The sequence below is a fragment of the Giraffa tippelskirchi genome, chromosome 7 (assembly GCF_054371585.1).
Source record: "Giraffa tippelskirchi isolate mGirTip1 chromosome 7, T2T-mGirTip1v1.2.pri, whole genome shotgun sequence".
NCBI classification, from domain to species: domain Eukaryota; kingdom Metazoa; phylum Chordata; class Mammalia; order Artiodactyla; family Giraffidae; genus Giraffa; species Giraffa tippelskirchi.
In genome coordinates this window covers 119,724,414-119,739,736 of record NC_137281.1, presented here as the reverse complement: position 1 = coordinate 119,739,736, position 15,323 = coordinate 119,724,414, and the positions used below count along the sequence as shown (strand labels likewise).

General features: G+C 40.0%; 1 pseudogene; it reads right to left on the bottom strand.

Moving 5' to 3' along the window:
* Positions 1–11,222: 11,222 nt before the first annotated feature.
* Positions 11,223–12,882, bottom strand: LOC145512028 (T-complex protein 1 subunit delta-like; annotated as a pseudogene).
* Between the last annotated feature and the right edge of the window lie 2,441 nt (positions 12,883–15,323).

Below are 15,323 nucleotides of genomic sequence, written 5' to 3'. Positions count from 1 at the left end.
ATTTTTCATGCATACCCTATATACAGGATAAATTCTGTAATAGCCAGCTCCAAAGAGTGTTGAAGCTCTTTCAGTCATTGTTTTTGTTGTATGAATATTGTTGAAGTGGACTGTAGAGTCCCATGAAAACGATGTTCATGTCTAATAGGATTAAGACACAGTATATTTTCTTCATTCTTTTTTATTTCTTTTAATGTATACTTTAGCATGTTTATAAATATGATTTTTACCCTTCAGATCTTAAGCCTGCTTTTGTTTTCTTTAGCAATTTAAAAGACTTATAGATTATCCTCTTCCTTAAAGCTATTTTGGTATCCACTCTTTTAAAAAACCATTCTCCAGCTTTATGGTTTTTAATGATTCAGGTAACTTTTGTGAGCTCTGCGCTGTATCTTTTAAAACCTTTAAATAAAATGTAATTAGTTCTTTCAGTTTACCCTTTCATTTATTTTTCCAAATGTAAACCCCAATATCTTCTCAGATCAAAGAAATAGCAAAGTGAACCTATAACATAGGTTGCTATCAAGACTGTTTCTATGTGTCACCTTATTTGGGATGGGGGCAGTTTGTTAAGCAAGGTAGATTTGGAATAAAAAGGTACACCAACATAAAAAAATTAACAAAATATAATTAAAAACCCCAAACTCATAGATACCGAGAACTGATTGTAGTGGTCAGAGGAGGTGGCTATTGGTGGGGAAAGTAGAAGAAGGTGGTGAAAAGGTACAAACTTCCAGTTATACAGTACGTCCTGAGGATGTAATGTACACCTTTGTGAGTATAATTGATAACACTGCATTGCAGAACTGTAAGCTGCTAAGAGAGTAGATCTTAAAATTTCTCATCACAGGAAAAAAATCTGTTAACTTTATGAGTGATGGAAGTTAAACAAACTTACTGTGATAATCATTTTGCATTATATATATATTATATGCATATTAATATATATAAAATCACTATGTTGTACACCTAAAACTGATGTTATATTCCCAATTATATCTCAATAAAACTGGAGGAAAAAAATCCAAATCTAACCAACAAACAAGTGATTGCCTGCTCCGCCTAAACATGAAATAAAGACTGAAGTACACATAACATTAAAAGATTTGTCACCAGAGGAACTATATACAAGAAATGTGAATGGAATGTAAAGAAGTCCTTCAAGTCAAAAGAAAATGGTATCAGATGAAGGTCTGGCTCTACAGAAGACAGTGAAGAACACCAGTAGTAGTAAGTATAATGGGAAATGATATAAAGACATTTACCTCACTATTACATCTCTTTAAAAGACAACTGATTGCTTGAAGCAAAAGTATAAAAACATTTCTGGTTTTATAATATATGTACTGCTGAAATATAATACATGACAATAATAGCTAAAAGACCAGGAGATGAGAATGAAAGTGCATTGTCTTTTCTCAAAGGGCCAGATGGAAAATTGTTGACCTTTGCCAAGTTATAAAGTCTCTGTTGCAACTATGTTAACTCTGCTATTGTAGCACAAAAGCAGCCATAGTCAATACATTAAGAAATGGATGTGGTTATATTCCAATTAAATGCTTTTTACAGAATCACAAAGTCTACCAGGCCATAGTTTACCAGTCCCATGTTTCAGTACTTCAATTCTGAGGCAGAAGCAGACTGGAGGAAAAAGGATGACCTAAATATATGCTGCCTACAAAAATTATTTTAATATGATACCCACAGATTAAAAGGAAAAGGATGCACCGTTGAATATGACAGAGAAGAAGCAATTCTGATTCCATCTTGGAACTGTTTCTTTGACTTGCTTTTCCTGCTGTTGTTATTACAATTATACATAAGGCCCTACCTCAGAAAACCCAGCTCCTCTGCCTGACTGCTGGACTAAAGTAACTTTGTTCAGTTCACAGGGAGATGATCTGACCTTCCCCACCCGTGATTGGCTGCAGGAAGGAAGAGACTGTGTGTGCTGTGTGTGCGCACACTCACTCAGTCGTGTCCAACTCTTTGGCACGGACTGTAGCCTGCTGGGCTCCTCAGTCCATGGAATTTTCAAGGCAGGAATACTGGAACGGGTTGCCATTTCCTACTTGAGGGGATCTTCTTGACCTAGGGGTCCAACTGACGTCTCCTGCACTGCAGTGGATTCTTTATGCTGAGGCAATTATTAGAGAAATACAAGTCAAAACTACAATGAGGTATCACCTCACACCAATCAGAATGGCCATCATAAAAATATCTACGAACAATAAATGCTGGAGAGGGTGTGGAGAAAAGGGAAACCTCCTACCCTGTTGTTGACAATGTATATTGATAGAGCCGCTCTGGAGAAGAGGGGTGAGATTCCTTAAAAAACTAGGAATAAAACTACCACATGACCCAGCAATCCCACTACTGGGCTTATATGCAGAGAAAACCTGTAACTGACAAGGACACATGTACCCCAATGTTCAAAGCAGCACTATTTCCAATAGCCAGGACATGGAAGCAATCCAGATGTCCATCGACAGATGCATGGATTAATAAGTTGTGATATATGTGTATACAATGGAATATTACTCAGCCATAAAAAGGAATGAAATTGAGTCAGTACTAGTGAGGTGGATGAACTTAGATCTGTCATACAGAGGGAAGTCAAGTCAGAAAGAGATAAGTATCATATATTAATGCATATATACAGAATCCAGAAAAATGGCAGTGATGAACCTATTTGCAGGGCAGGAATAGAGATGCAGATGCAGAGAAAAAACTTGCCGAAACAGCAGGGGAAGCAGCGGGTGGGATGAATTGAGATAGTTGCACTCACATATATATACTACCATGTGTAAAATAAACAGCTAGCAGGAAGCAGCTGTATAGCAGAGGCAACTCAGCTCAGTGTTCTGTGATGATCTTACGGGTGATATGGTGGGGGTGGGAGGGAGGTTCAAGAGGGAGGGAACAGATGTATACTTATAGCTGATACATGTTGCTGTATAGCAAAAAGCAATACAACATAGTAAAGCAACTATCCTCCGATTAAATACAGTAAAAAAAAAAAAAAAAGTCTATAACCAATAAATGATGGACAGGGTGTGGAGGAAAGGAAATGCTCCTGCACTGGTGGGAATGTAAACTGATACAGCCACTATGGAGAACAGTATTCAGGTTCCTTACAAAGCTAAAAATAGAACTACCATATGATCTAGCAATTCCACTCATGTGCGTTTTCCCAAAGAAAATCATAATTCAAAAAGATACATTCACACCAATGTTCACTGCAGCACTAGTTAAAACAGCCAGGACAGGGAAGCAACATAAATGCCAATCAACAGAGGAATGGATCAAGAAGATTTGGTACATGTATACACTAGAATATTACTCAGCCATTAAAAAGAATGAAATTAAAAAAAAAAGAATGAAACAATGCCATTTATAGCAACATGGATGGACTTAGAGATTGTCCTATTGAATGAAGTCAGAAAGAGAAGGATTAATATTGTATGACATGCCTTATGATACAACGAATTTATTTACAAAACAGAAAAAGAAATGATACAAATGAACTTATTTATAAAACAGAAACAGACTCACAGGATAAGAGAACAAACTGATGGTTGCCAGGGGGAAGGATAGGGGGAAGAGATAGGAATTTGGGGATTGACATGAACATGCATGCGTGTCCAGTTACTTCAATTGTGTCTGACCCTTTGTGACTCTAAGGACTGTAACCCACCAAGCTCCTCTGTCCATGGGGATTCTCCAGGCAAGAATACTGGAGTAGGCTGCCATGCTCTCCTCCAAAGGATCTTCCGAACCTAGGTATCAAAACCGCACCTCTTGTGTCTCCTACTGCTGTATTTAAAATGGATAACCAACAAGGTCCTACTCTTTAGCACAAGGAACTCTGCTCAATGATATGTGGCAGCTGAGATGGGAAGGGAGTTTGCGGGAGAATGGATACATGTATATGTATGGCTGAGTCCCTTTTCTGTCCACCTGAAACTATCGCAACATTGTTCATCAGCTCTACACCAATACAAAGTAAAAAGTTAAACCAAAAAATCCAGTATGTTTCTGGCACAAAAATAGAAAATATAAATCAATGGAACAGGACAGAGATCCCAGAAATAAACCCACACAGCTATGGTCATTAATCTATGATAAAGGAGGCAAGGTCAAGAAGCAACAGTTATAACCAGACATCGAACAGTGGACTGGTTCCAAATAGGAAAAGGAGTACGTCAAGGCTGTATATTGTCACCCTGCTTATTTAACTTATATGCAGAGTACATCATGAGAAATGCTGGGCTGGATGAAGCACAAGCTGGAATCAAGATTGCTGGGAGAAATATCAATAACCTCAGATATGCAGATGACACCACCCTTATGGCAGAAAGTGAAGAAGAACTAAAGAGCCTCTTGATGAAAGTGAAAGAGGAGAGTGAAAAAGTTGGCTTAAAATTTAACATTCAAAAAACTAAGATCATGGCATCCAGTCCCATCATTTCAAGCAAGTAGATGGGGAAACAATGGAAACAGTGACAGACTGTATTTTCTTGGGCTCCAAATCACGGCAGATGGTGACTGCAGCCATGAAATTAAAAGATGCTTGATCCTTGGAAGGAAAGTTATGACCAACCGAGACAGCATATTAAAAAGCAGAGATATTACTTTGCTGAAAAAGGTCCATCTGGTCAAAGCTATGGTTTTTCCAGTAGTCATGTATGGATGTGAGAGTTGGACCATAAAAAAAATTGAGTGCCAAATAATTGATGCTTTTGAAGTGTGGTGTTGAAGAAGACTCTCAAGAGTTCCTGGGACTGCAAGGAGATCAAACCAGTTAATTCAGGAAATCAGTACTGAATGTTCACTGGAAGGACTGATGTTGAATCTGAAGCTCCAATACTTTGGCCACCTGATGCGAAGGGCTGACTCACTGGAAAAGACCCAGATGCTGGGAAGGACTGAAGGCAGGAGGAGAAGGGGATGACAGAGGATGAGATGGTTGGATGGCATCACCAACTCAATGGACAGAAATTTGAGCAAGCTCTGGGAGTTGTAATGGACAAGGAAGCCTGGCATGCTGCAGTCCACGGGGTTGCCAAGAGTCAGACGTGACTGAGTGACTGAACTGAAAGGAGACAAGACCATACAGTGCAGGAAGGACAGTCTCTTCAGTAAATGGCGCTGGAAAACCTGGACAGCTACATGTAAAAAATGAAATTAGAAAACTCTTTACCACCATACACAAAAATAAGCTCAAAATGGATTAAAGACCAGACACTATAAAACTCTTAGAGGAAAACATAGGCAGAACACTCTCTGACATAAATTACAGCACTATCTTTTTCGATCCCTTTTCCAGAGTTATGGAAATAAAAATGAAAAAAAACAAATGGGACCTAATTAAACTCAAACACTTCTGTACAGCAAAGGAAACCATAAACAAAACAAAAAGATAACCCACAGAATGGGAGAAAACATTTATAAATGATGTGACCGACAAGGGATTAGTTTCAAAAATTTACACACAGCTCATGGGGCTTAATATCATAAAAACAAACAACTCAATCAAAAAATGGGTAGAAGACCCACACAGACATTTTTCCAAATAAGACATACAAATGGCCAAGAGGCACATGAAAAGTTGTACAACATCATTAATTATTCAGTTCAGTCAGTTCAGTCACTCAGTCGTGTCCAACTCTTTGCGACCCCATGAATCGCAGCATGCCAGGCCTCTCTGTCCATCACCAACTCCCAGAGTCCACTTAAACTCATGTCCATCGAGTCGGTGATGCCATCCAGCCATCTCATCTTCTGTCGTCCCCTTCTCCTCCCGCCCCCAATCCTTCCCAGCATCAGCGTCTTTTCCAATGACTCAGCTCTTCGTATGAAGTCGCCAAAGTACTGGAGTTATGCAAATCAAAACTATAATGAGATATCACCTCACACCCATCAGAATGGCCATCATTAAAAAAAATCAACAAACAATAAATGCTGGAGTGGGTGCAGAGAGAAGGGAAATCTCTTATGCTGTTGGTAGGAATGTAAACTGGTATAGCTACTCTGGAGAGCATTATGGAGCATACTTTAAAAAATAGGAATAAGACTACAATATGACCTAGTAATCCCATTAATCGGCATGTACCCTGAGAAAGAAAGAAGAAAGAAAAGCTGCTCAGTCATGTCTGACTCTTTGTGACCCCATGGACTGTAGCCTACCAGGCTCCTCTGTCCATGAGATTTTCCAGGCAAGAGTACTGGAGTGGGTTGCTATTTCCTTCTCCAGGGGATCTTCCCAACCCAGGGATCAAACCCAGGTCTCCCACACTGCAGGCAGATACTTGACTGTCTGAGCCACCAGGGAAGCCTGAGAAAACCCTAATTAAAAAAGGCACACGTCCCCCAGCGTTCACTGCAGCCCTGTTTACAATAGCCAGGACATAGAAGCAACCTAAATGTCCACCGACAGAGGAATGGATAAAGACTATGTGGTACATATATACAATGGAATATTACTAAGCGATGAAAAGAAATCAATCTTGAGTCAGTTAATCTGAAGTGGTTGAACCTAGAGGGTATTATATAGAGTGAAGTCAGTCAGAAAAAGAAAAACAAATATCGTATATTAACACATACATATGGAATCTAGAAAAATGGTACTGATGAGCCTATTTGCAAGTCAGGAATAGAGATGCAGATGTAGAGAATGGACTTGTGGACCCTGCAGGATAAGGGGAGGGTGGGACAGATTGAGTGAGTAGTACTAAAACATATACATTACCGTGTGTAAAATAGATAGCTAGTGGGAAGTTGCTGTATAACACAGGGAGCTCAGCCCAGTGCTCTGTGACGACTTAGGGTGGGATGGGGGAGCTGATGTGGGGGGAGGGTTGAGAAGGAGGGGATATATGTATACTTATGCCTGATTCATGCTGTTGTATGGCAGAAATCAACACAACACTGTAAAGCAATTTTCCTCCAATTAAAAATAAATTTTTAAAAATTATGCTTAAAAAACAAAAAACAGTTGCTGTATGACTCTGCAATCCCATTCATGGGCACTTATCTGGAGAAAAACATGATCTGAAAGGACCCCATGCACCCCAGTGTTCACTGCAGCACTGTTTAAAATAGCCAAGACATAGAAGCAACCTAAATGTCCACCGACAGAGGAATGGATAAAGACTATGTGGTACATATATTCAATGGAATATTACTCAGCCATTAGAAAGAATGAAATAGTGACTTCTCTGGTGGTCCAGTGGTTAAGATTTTGCCTTCAAATGCAGGAGGTGAGAGTTCAATCCCTAGTCGGGGAGCTAAGACCCCACACGCCTTGAGGCCAAAAAACTAAAACATAAAACAGAAGCAGTATTGTAACAAATTCAATAAAGACTTTAAAAATGATTCACATTTAAAAAAAACTTATAAAAAGAATGAAACAATGCCATTTGCAGCAACAGTGATGGACCTACAGATTATCATACTGAGTGAAGTCAGACAGAGAAAGACAAATATATGATGTCGCTTATATGTGGAATCTAAAAAAAACGATACAAATGAATTTGCAAAACAGAAACAGATTCACAGTCTTAGAGAACAAGCTTTTGGTTGCCAGCGGGGAATGGGCGGGGGTGTGGGGCATGGGGGGCTGGGGAGTGGGAAGGATAGTTAGAGAGTTTGTGATTAACATACACATAATACTATATATAAAATAAACAAACAATAAGGACCTACTGGTCAATAATAAGGAACTCTGCTCAATAATATTTAACAAGCTAAATGGGAAAAGAATTTGAAGAATAGATACATATTTATGCTAGCTGAATCACTGCTGTACACCTGAAACTAACACAACATTGTTTATCAAGTAAACTCCGAAAAGAAATAAAAACTTAAAAAAAAATCAGTTTAAGCCGAAAAGGAAATTTATCAAGCCCCAAGTAGCTTCAGGCTCACTCAAATTATGAGATTTCAGTCATGTCATCAAAACTGTTTCTCCATACTCCATCCTACCCCCAATCTCTGACCTTTGTTCTGTGACCTCTTCTCTGTGGGAAGGCAAAACATTCTCTCCAGATTCTATTCCCAATGGTGACATAAGTCAAAGAGCTGGAATATGTCCAGAAAGAACACAGGACCTGTGTGAAGAAAATTGTAAGAGACCTAAATAAATGGAACAGAAGTTCATGTTCTTAGCAGGGAATACTTATTTACAAATTTATTATAATCTAATCCCATTCTATTCAAAATCCTAAAGCAATGTCTTAGTGGATTCTTTATTAACTGGTTTTTAGAATTCATCTTAATTCACAAAAATAGCCAAGGATTTTTTTTTAAAAGAAGAATGGTGGAGGAGATTAAACTATAAAACCAGACGTTCGAATATGCCATAAACACATAGTAATTGACACAGAGTGCTATTAGTAAAGAAAAAGATAAGTCTACAAACTAGATAATACATTCAAATTAGCTAGGAAAAAATGGACCATCTAGCTAGTGGAGGTGATGGAATTCCAGTTGAGCTATTTCAAATCCTCAAAGATGATGCTGTGAAAGTGCTGCTCTCAATATGCCAGCAAATTTGGAAAACTCAGCAGTGGCCACAGGACTGGAAAAGGTCAGTTTTCGTTCCAATCCCAAAGAAAGGCAATGCCAAAGAATGCTCAAACTACCGCACAATTGCACTCATCTCACACGCTAGTAAAGTAATGCTCAAAATTCTGTAAGCCAGGCTTCAGCAATACGTGAACCGTGAACTTCCAGATGTTCAAGCTGGTTTTAGAAAAGGCAGAGGAACCAGAGATCAAATTGCCAACATCCGCTGGATCATCGAAAAAGCAAGAGAGTTCCAGAAAAACATCTATTTCTGCTTTATTGACTATGCCAAAGCCTTTGACTGTGTGGATCACAATAAACTGTGGACAATTCTGAAAGAGATGGGAATATCAGACCATCTGACCTGTCTCTTGAGAAACCTGTATGCAGGTCAGGAAGCAACAGTTAGAACTGGACACGGAACAACAGACTGGTTCCAAATAGGAAAAGGAGTACGTCAAGGCTGTATATTGTCACCCTGCTTATTTAACTTATATGCAGAGTACATCATGAGAAATGCTGGGCTGGAAGAAACACAAGCTGGAATCAAGATTGCTGGGAGAAATATCAATAACCTCAGATATGCAGATGACACCACCCTTATGGCAGAAAGTGAAGAAGAACTAAAAGCCTCTTGATAAAAGTGAAAGAGGAGAGGGAAAAAGTTGGCTTAAAGCTCAACGTTCAGAAAACTAAGATCATGGCATCTGGTCCCATCACTTCATGGGAAATAGATGGGGAAACAGTGGAAACAGTGTCAGACTTTGTTTTGGGGGGGCTCCAGAATCACTGCAGTTGGTGATTGCAGCCATGAAATTAAAAGACGCTTACTCTTTGGAAGGAAGGTTATGACCAACCTAGATAGCATATTTAAAAGCAGAGACATTACTTTGCCAACAAAGGTCCGTCTAGTCAAGGCTATGGTTTTCCTAGTGGTCATGTATGGATGTGAGAGTTGGACAGTGAAGAAAGCTGAGCATAGAAGAATTGATGCCTTTGAACTGTGGTGTTGGAGAAGACTCTTGAGAGTCCCTTGGACTGCAAGGAGATCCAACCAGTCCATCCTAAAGGAGATCAATCCTGGGTGTTCACTGGAAGGACTGATGTTGAAGCTGAAACTCCAATACTTTGGCCACCTCATGCGAAGAGTTGACTCATTGGAAAAGACCCTAATGCTGGGAAGGATTGGGGGCAGAAGGAGAAGGGGACGACAGAGGATGAGATGGTTGGATGACATCACTGACTCGATGGACATGGGTTTGGGTAAACTCCGGGAGTTGGTGATGGACAGGGAGGCCTGGCCCGCTGCGATTCATGGGGTTGCAAGGAGTCGGACACGACTGAGCGACTGAACTAAACTGAACTGATAAACAAGGCTGAAATACTACCCCAACTCTTCTTTTAGAAGGACTGGGTCCTACTTCACACTGCTACCAAATCCAAGTTCATGTGTCCCACACACAGTGAAGCCAAACAAATCGAAATGACAGTTTGGAGCACAGAAAGATTTATTGCAGACCTCTACAAGGAGACAAGTGGCTCCTACCCTCAAGCCTGGAACTTTGCAGAGTTTCAGTAAAGCACTTTTAAAGGCAAGGTGAGGGAGGGGCTAGGTTAGTTGTTGCAAACTTCTTGGTGTGGGAATCCTTTGTTCTTGCAGCTGCCCACATAGGTCAGGTCATGATGGTCCTGTAAACCTCCAACAAGATAGATACTATTCTCTGTCTTGCAACTTTTTATCTATATATGAATAGACTCTTAAAAGTCAGAGCCCTGAGAATAGGCTACCCTGTATATTTCAGACAGTAGGCAACATTCTTTTACAAGAGGTGCAGAGGCAGCATGACTAAGCATTGGCAACAAAGCACAAAAGTTAAAGTAAATGGAGCAGATCAAGCATGGAGTCAGATTTGTTCCTTCCTATTACAATACAGGATTCCAGAATGGATCAATGACCAAGGACATAAAACACTTTGTAATCCTGGGACAAGAATGACCTTCCTAAAGAAGACAAATACCAAAAGCTGTAAAGGCAAAAGCTTAGGATGATTTAACACTGGCGAGAGAGTGAAGAGCTAAGCACTTCCTGACCTGGTATAAGTTTGGACTGGTAGAACCTCTTTTGAAAAGTAATTTGGCAGCAGCTAAATTTTAATACATATCAACTGTGACTCAGAATCTTTTTCTAGAATTCTTTTCTGTAGACATAATAATGCAGGGCTATGCACATGGATTTCACATGCAAAATCCATGCAATATTGTTTCCAATAGCCCATAAAGGGAGAAACACCCTAAAACACAAGGCAATGGAAAGTTAAATCAGCTTATCCTGCCATGCTGAACAAGTCAGAACAGAAAGCAAAACTGCATGTTCTGAAGAGAAAATGAGGCAACAAAGGAGTCCAATTGTTTATAAAATGCAAGTAAAGTAATTGCCCGGAAGGCCTGGTGGGACACTCCAGTTTTTTAATTTTATAACCAAATAGTTAATATTTTCATTGTGTCAAGACAATTTCAAGCAAATGCCAAATGGAAGACCAAGCCCATGAATGTAAAGAGGAAACAATCTTACAAACAAGAAGGGACAGCAAAGCAGTGGTCCACTCCAGCCACATTATCAGTGGCCAGGACGGTGCCAGCCAGCATCATCCAGATTACCGAGCATTTACCACATCATCAACGTGCAGAATTCTCCAGACAGTTTCAGTTGCTAGTGTCAGTACACTGACTGAAGCCAACAAAGGCTGAACCATCAGTTCCTCCAAATCCTGGAAATACCACCCTTTTGGACACCAACGCCTATAGTTTTCTCCTTGGGCACACCAGTTTTTCGCTTGTTTTTTGTTCTGTTACTGTAGAAATGGGATTCAGCCCAGCAGTTTTAGCTAGTGTAGATGAAATGACTGGCACGATATCTGTAAAGGCACAAACGCAGTAGGATCTCATACCACTCAATGTTCATGCATATCCAGTTAACCACAGGGCCCACTATTTCTGGAGCACGCCCTCCTCCAAGAACTCTCTGCTGCACTCAACAACGAATCACACATAGGGCATCATGAATCAAGGGCTCAGCTTCTTCAAGCACTGATTTGTTAGAACCAGGAACCACAACCAGAATCTTTTCCTGGGCTTATACAGCCTGTAACCTTGAGCAGTTTGTCAGAATCATGTAAACTGATGCCCTTGGCTCACTCACCCAAACCCAGCATGTCAGCAGTAAGTTGGCCAGTATAAGCAAGTGGCTTGGTTCTGGTTTCTTTCAATATCCTTAACTATTGCAATATTCATTTTGATCAGGAAACTTAACACAAGATCACTAAGATCATGTCTTAAGAAGAGAATTCTATCCATTTAAAAAATGTGCTTCACTTAGAACACAGGCTGTCTTCCCTCAGGGCTTGGTCCATCTGGGCACAACGGAAACTGATCATCCTGATCTGCTTTTAAGCCCCATCTTAGGCTTTTCAATTCTGGTTATGTCAGAATTGGCCACTTTTTGGTTGAGAACCAGCCCTTCCACCAACTCACAATCAACTCTCCCAGCAAGTCCCCCCTGCACCACCCCCCCTCTTTTTTAAAATGACAGTTTATTTAAACTAAAAACAAACAACATTTTACCTATTTCTTTCATCCTCCACCCCCTACCTCTGGCAACCACCAACTTGTTCTATCTATAAGCTTGGTTCTTTATTATTTTTTAGATTCCATCCGTAAGAGAGATCACACAATATTTGTCTTTCTGGCTGATTTATTTCACTTAGCATTACACCCTCGAAGGCATTAGCAGATTTCTTAGCTATTCTGACATCTCTAAGATCTATGCCAGTAGCTGTGGTGGGTCTGTCACTCTCCTCCCTGCATTCACACTTGAATACTGAGAGACAATGGCTGAGTTCAACGCAGTGGTTGCACTGTTTAACAACTTTTCTCTGTCACTTGGTTCCACAGGTCAAGGCACGTCAAGACTTTAATACCTTTTACCAAATCCTTCTAGGATGACTCAGAAATAATAAATCCATTTCTGAAAAAAGTTGTTACAGCAATCGGAGAGAGAGCATGAGCTAGCAACAATGACAACTGATGTGGCGCCACTTCCCTGGTTCTCTTGAGCCATAGCTCTACCAGCATTCTGGCTGCTGGATATAACACTCATGTTTGTTTCAGAATGGTAGCACCGTTTGTAATGGTCTCATTACCTCTCCCATCTTGAACCATTTTATCCATTCCTTTTGGTCCAAGTCTTGTTCTAATAGCATCAGCAATAGCTTCATCTATGGAGACATTGCTGAAGCAGATCTGGGCTGGCTTTTTATCCACACAGATGCTTTTCCCCTGGCTGCTGACAAGCTGGGCTGGGTCCGTGTGGGCTCCAAAAGGCCATATGGACACAGATTCCAGTGGGCAGCAGGATAACTGTGTTCACAGTTAACCACTGAAAGGGATCAGAATATGTTACCCCCAAATATGCCACTTTGGCATATTGATTAATTTGAGCTGAAGAAAACTGAGAAATAGCATATATAGGAAGGGTTCTCTATTCTCCCTCTTCCTGCCTAAAAGGAGGGTATAAATTTCCCATGAGAAAGGTGCCTTTTTGTACCAGGAAGGGGAGAACACTTCTATTACTGGCAATGGGAGTTAATACCAAGATGAATCTGCATTAATTTTACTAAAATAATCCTCATCTTCCATTTGCTTCCCCCATTTATTTCCTAGTCACTGTCCCACAATATACTGGGTTGGCCAAAAAGTGCATTTGGGTTTTTCTGTAAGATGTTACAGAAAAACCCAAACGAACTTTCTGGCCAATGCAAAGTGACCCCTGGAAGCCCAACCCCTTTCCTTTGTTTAGTCATGCTTGTGTGGCTCAGTCGTGTTCGACTCTTTTGAGACCCCAGGGACTCGTTCCTCTGTCCATGGAATTTTCCAGGTGAGAATACTGGAGCAGGCTACCATTTCCTACTCCAGGGGATCGTCCCAAAACAGGGATTAAACTGTCATCTCCTGCATTGGCAGGTAGATTCTCTACCACTGAGCCACCTGGGAATCCCTCGTTTAGTCATATCTCCACAATTTACCATTCTTTGCTAAAATGGTATACAAACCCCAAGTCTCTTTTTCACTTGTTTTCTACCAAGTCCCCTGTAAAAATCAGCAACAAATAAAATGTGTATGTTTTCCTCCTGTTGTCTATCTCTTGTCTTCTAAATTCACAGGCCTCAAGCACAGTGTCTAAGAGGGTCAAGTTTTCTCTCTCCATCAACTTCAACTGATGAGCTGACTTCAGAATGGAAGGTGAAAGATAAGGACTTGCTAAGGTCCTGTGTATTGATTAAATGTTTAAAATGATTGTCTGTGCTGTATTTAAAGAGACAATAAAAGCAAACTGTCAATCAAGTTACTCTCAAGAATAAAGGCTTATTGAATCCCAAGCAACACCAACTACATTTTTGAAAAAGATGCATAAATTTATTAAAACTTAAGATTTAAAAATTTATTGAAATCAGAAAAATAAAATTTAATAAATTTCAATATATTAACTCTAAAAACCAAGAAGAATTTAGAAAGGATTCCTTTAAAAAGATTTACTATTACATTCTTTGTCAGACTGTGGCTCAGGGAACTTGCGGTATCATTTTACAGCCCTGACACACTGCCTTGATAAATCAGTCAGCAGTAGCACATGAAATCATGGATAGATGAGAGACGCATATCCACTCTTATCCAAATGTAGCAAATAGCACCATATTTCGTAGTTAATGGTAAGCAGTTTCTTCTGTAGTTCTTTGGAGCAATAAGCCTTTGGACCCCTGTGTCCCCCATTTTAAAAAGAGCCATTTGTGCCTTTGTCCCAGTGTATTGGGTTGTCAGGAGTTAAAACGCTGGCTGAAACACTGTAGGACTCCTTATATGAATGCAGATAAAAATGTCTCACAAGGTGGTTTACTCTGATTTGGTCTTGCACATTTCAAATTTGCTTGGGTGGTCAGAGTTAGGCAGGTAGAAATGAGTTAAGAATTTTAGAACTCACGATAATTTCATCCAGAAGTAGATTATGATTATTGCTGTCCAGTATGAGAGGAAAAACCAGACCAGCTGTCTTTCCCAAGATGGCTGCAATGAGTGGCTGAAGGAGAGACAAAATCCATCCTAAAAGGGGAGGAGAAGAGAATTAGATCGTTTCATAATACTCAAAACCTGTACTCAATTAAATACACAGTGCTTCTGGATGAAGCACTAAGACAACTCCTGGATTTAAAAAGTTAAAAAAAAGTCCTGACCCGTAGGTTACTTGTAATTAGGAATCTTTCAGTTAGGGTTTGTAAGAAGTTGTCTAACACAGGAGGTCGAAGAACACAGAGGACATGATTTTGTCACTTAGAGCAGGAATCTTCATCTTTTCACTCCTTTCAAAACCCAAGAGGAAAGTAGAATACTATATGCTGTTTTTTCCTGATCACAAAACAGATGCCATTTGGAAAAATGACAAATTACTAACTTAAAAGGTTATCTCCTGAGACAATAAAGGAAGTAGTTCCATTCAGAAAAATGGGCAGGAAGGGACCTGAAACCCAGACTGTGTCATTTTAACTGCAGCTGAGAGAGATGTGGGCACCTCTTCTTTACCCAATTGGAGAGTTTCTGCTTTTTGATATTAAAAGATTATTCCTTACTCCATGGTGATTAGCCAAAAGTTGAGGGGAAAAAAAAAACAACCAACACCTCCCCATCAATTTCCTCGTTAGTGTGGA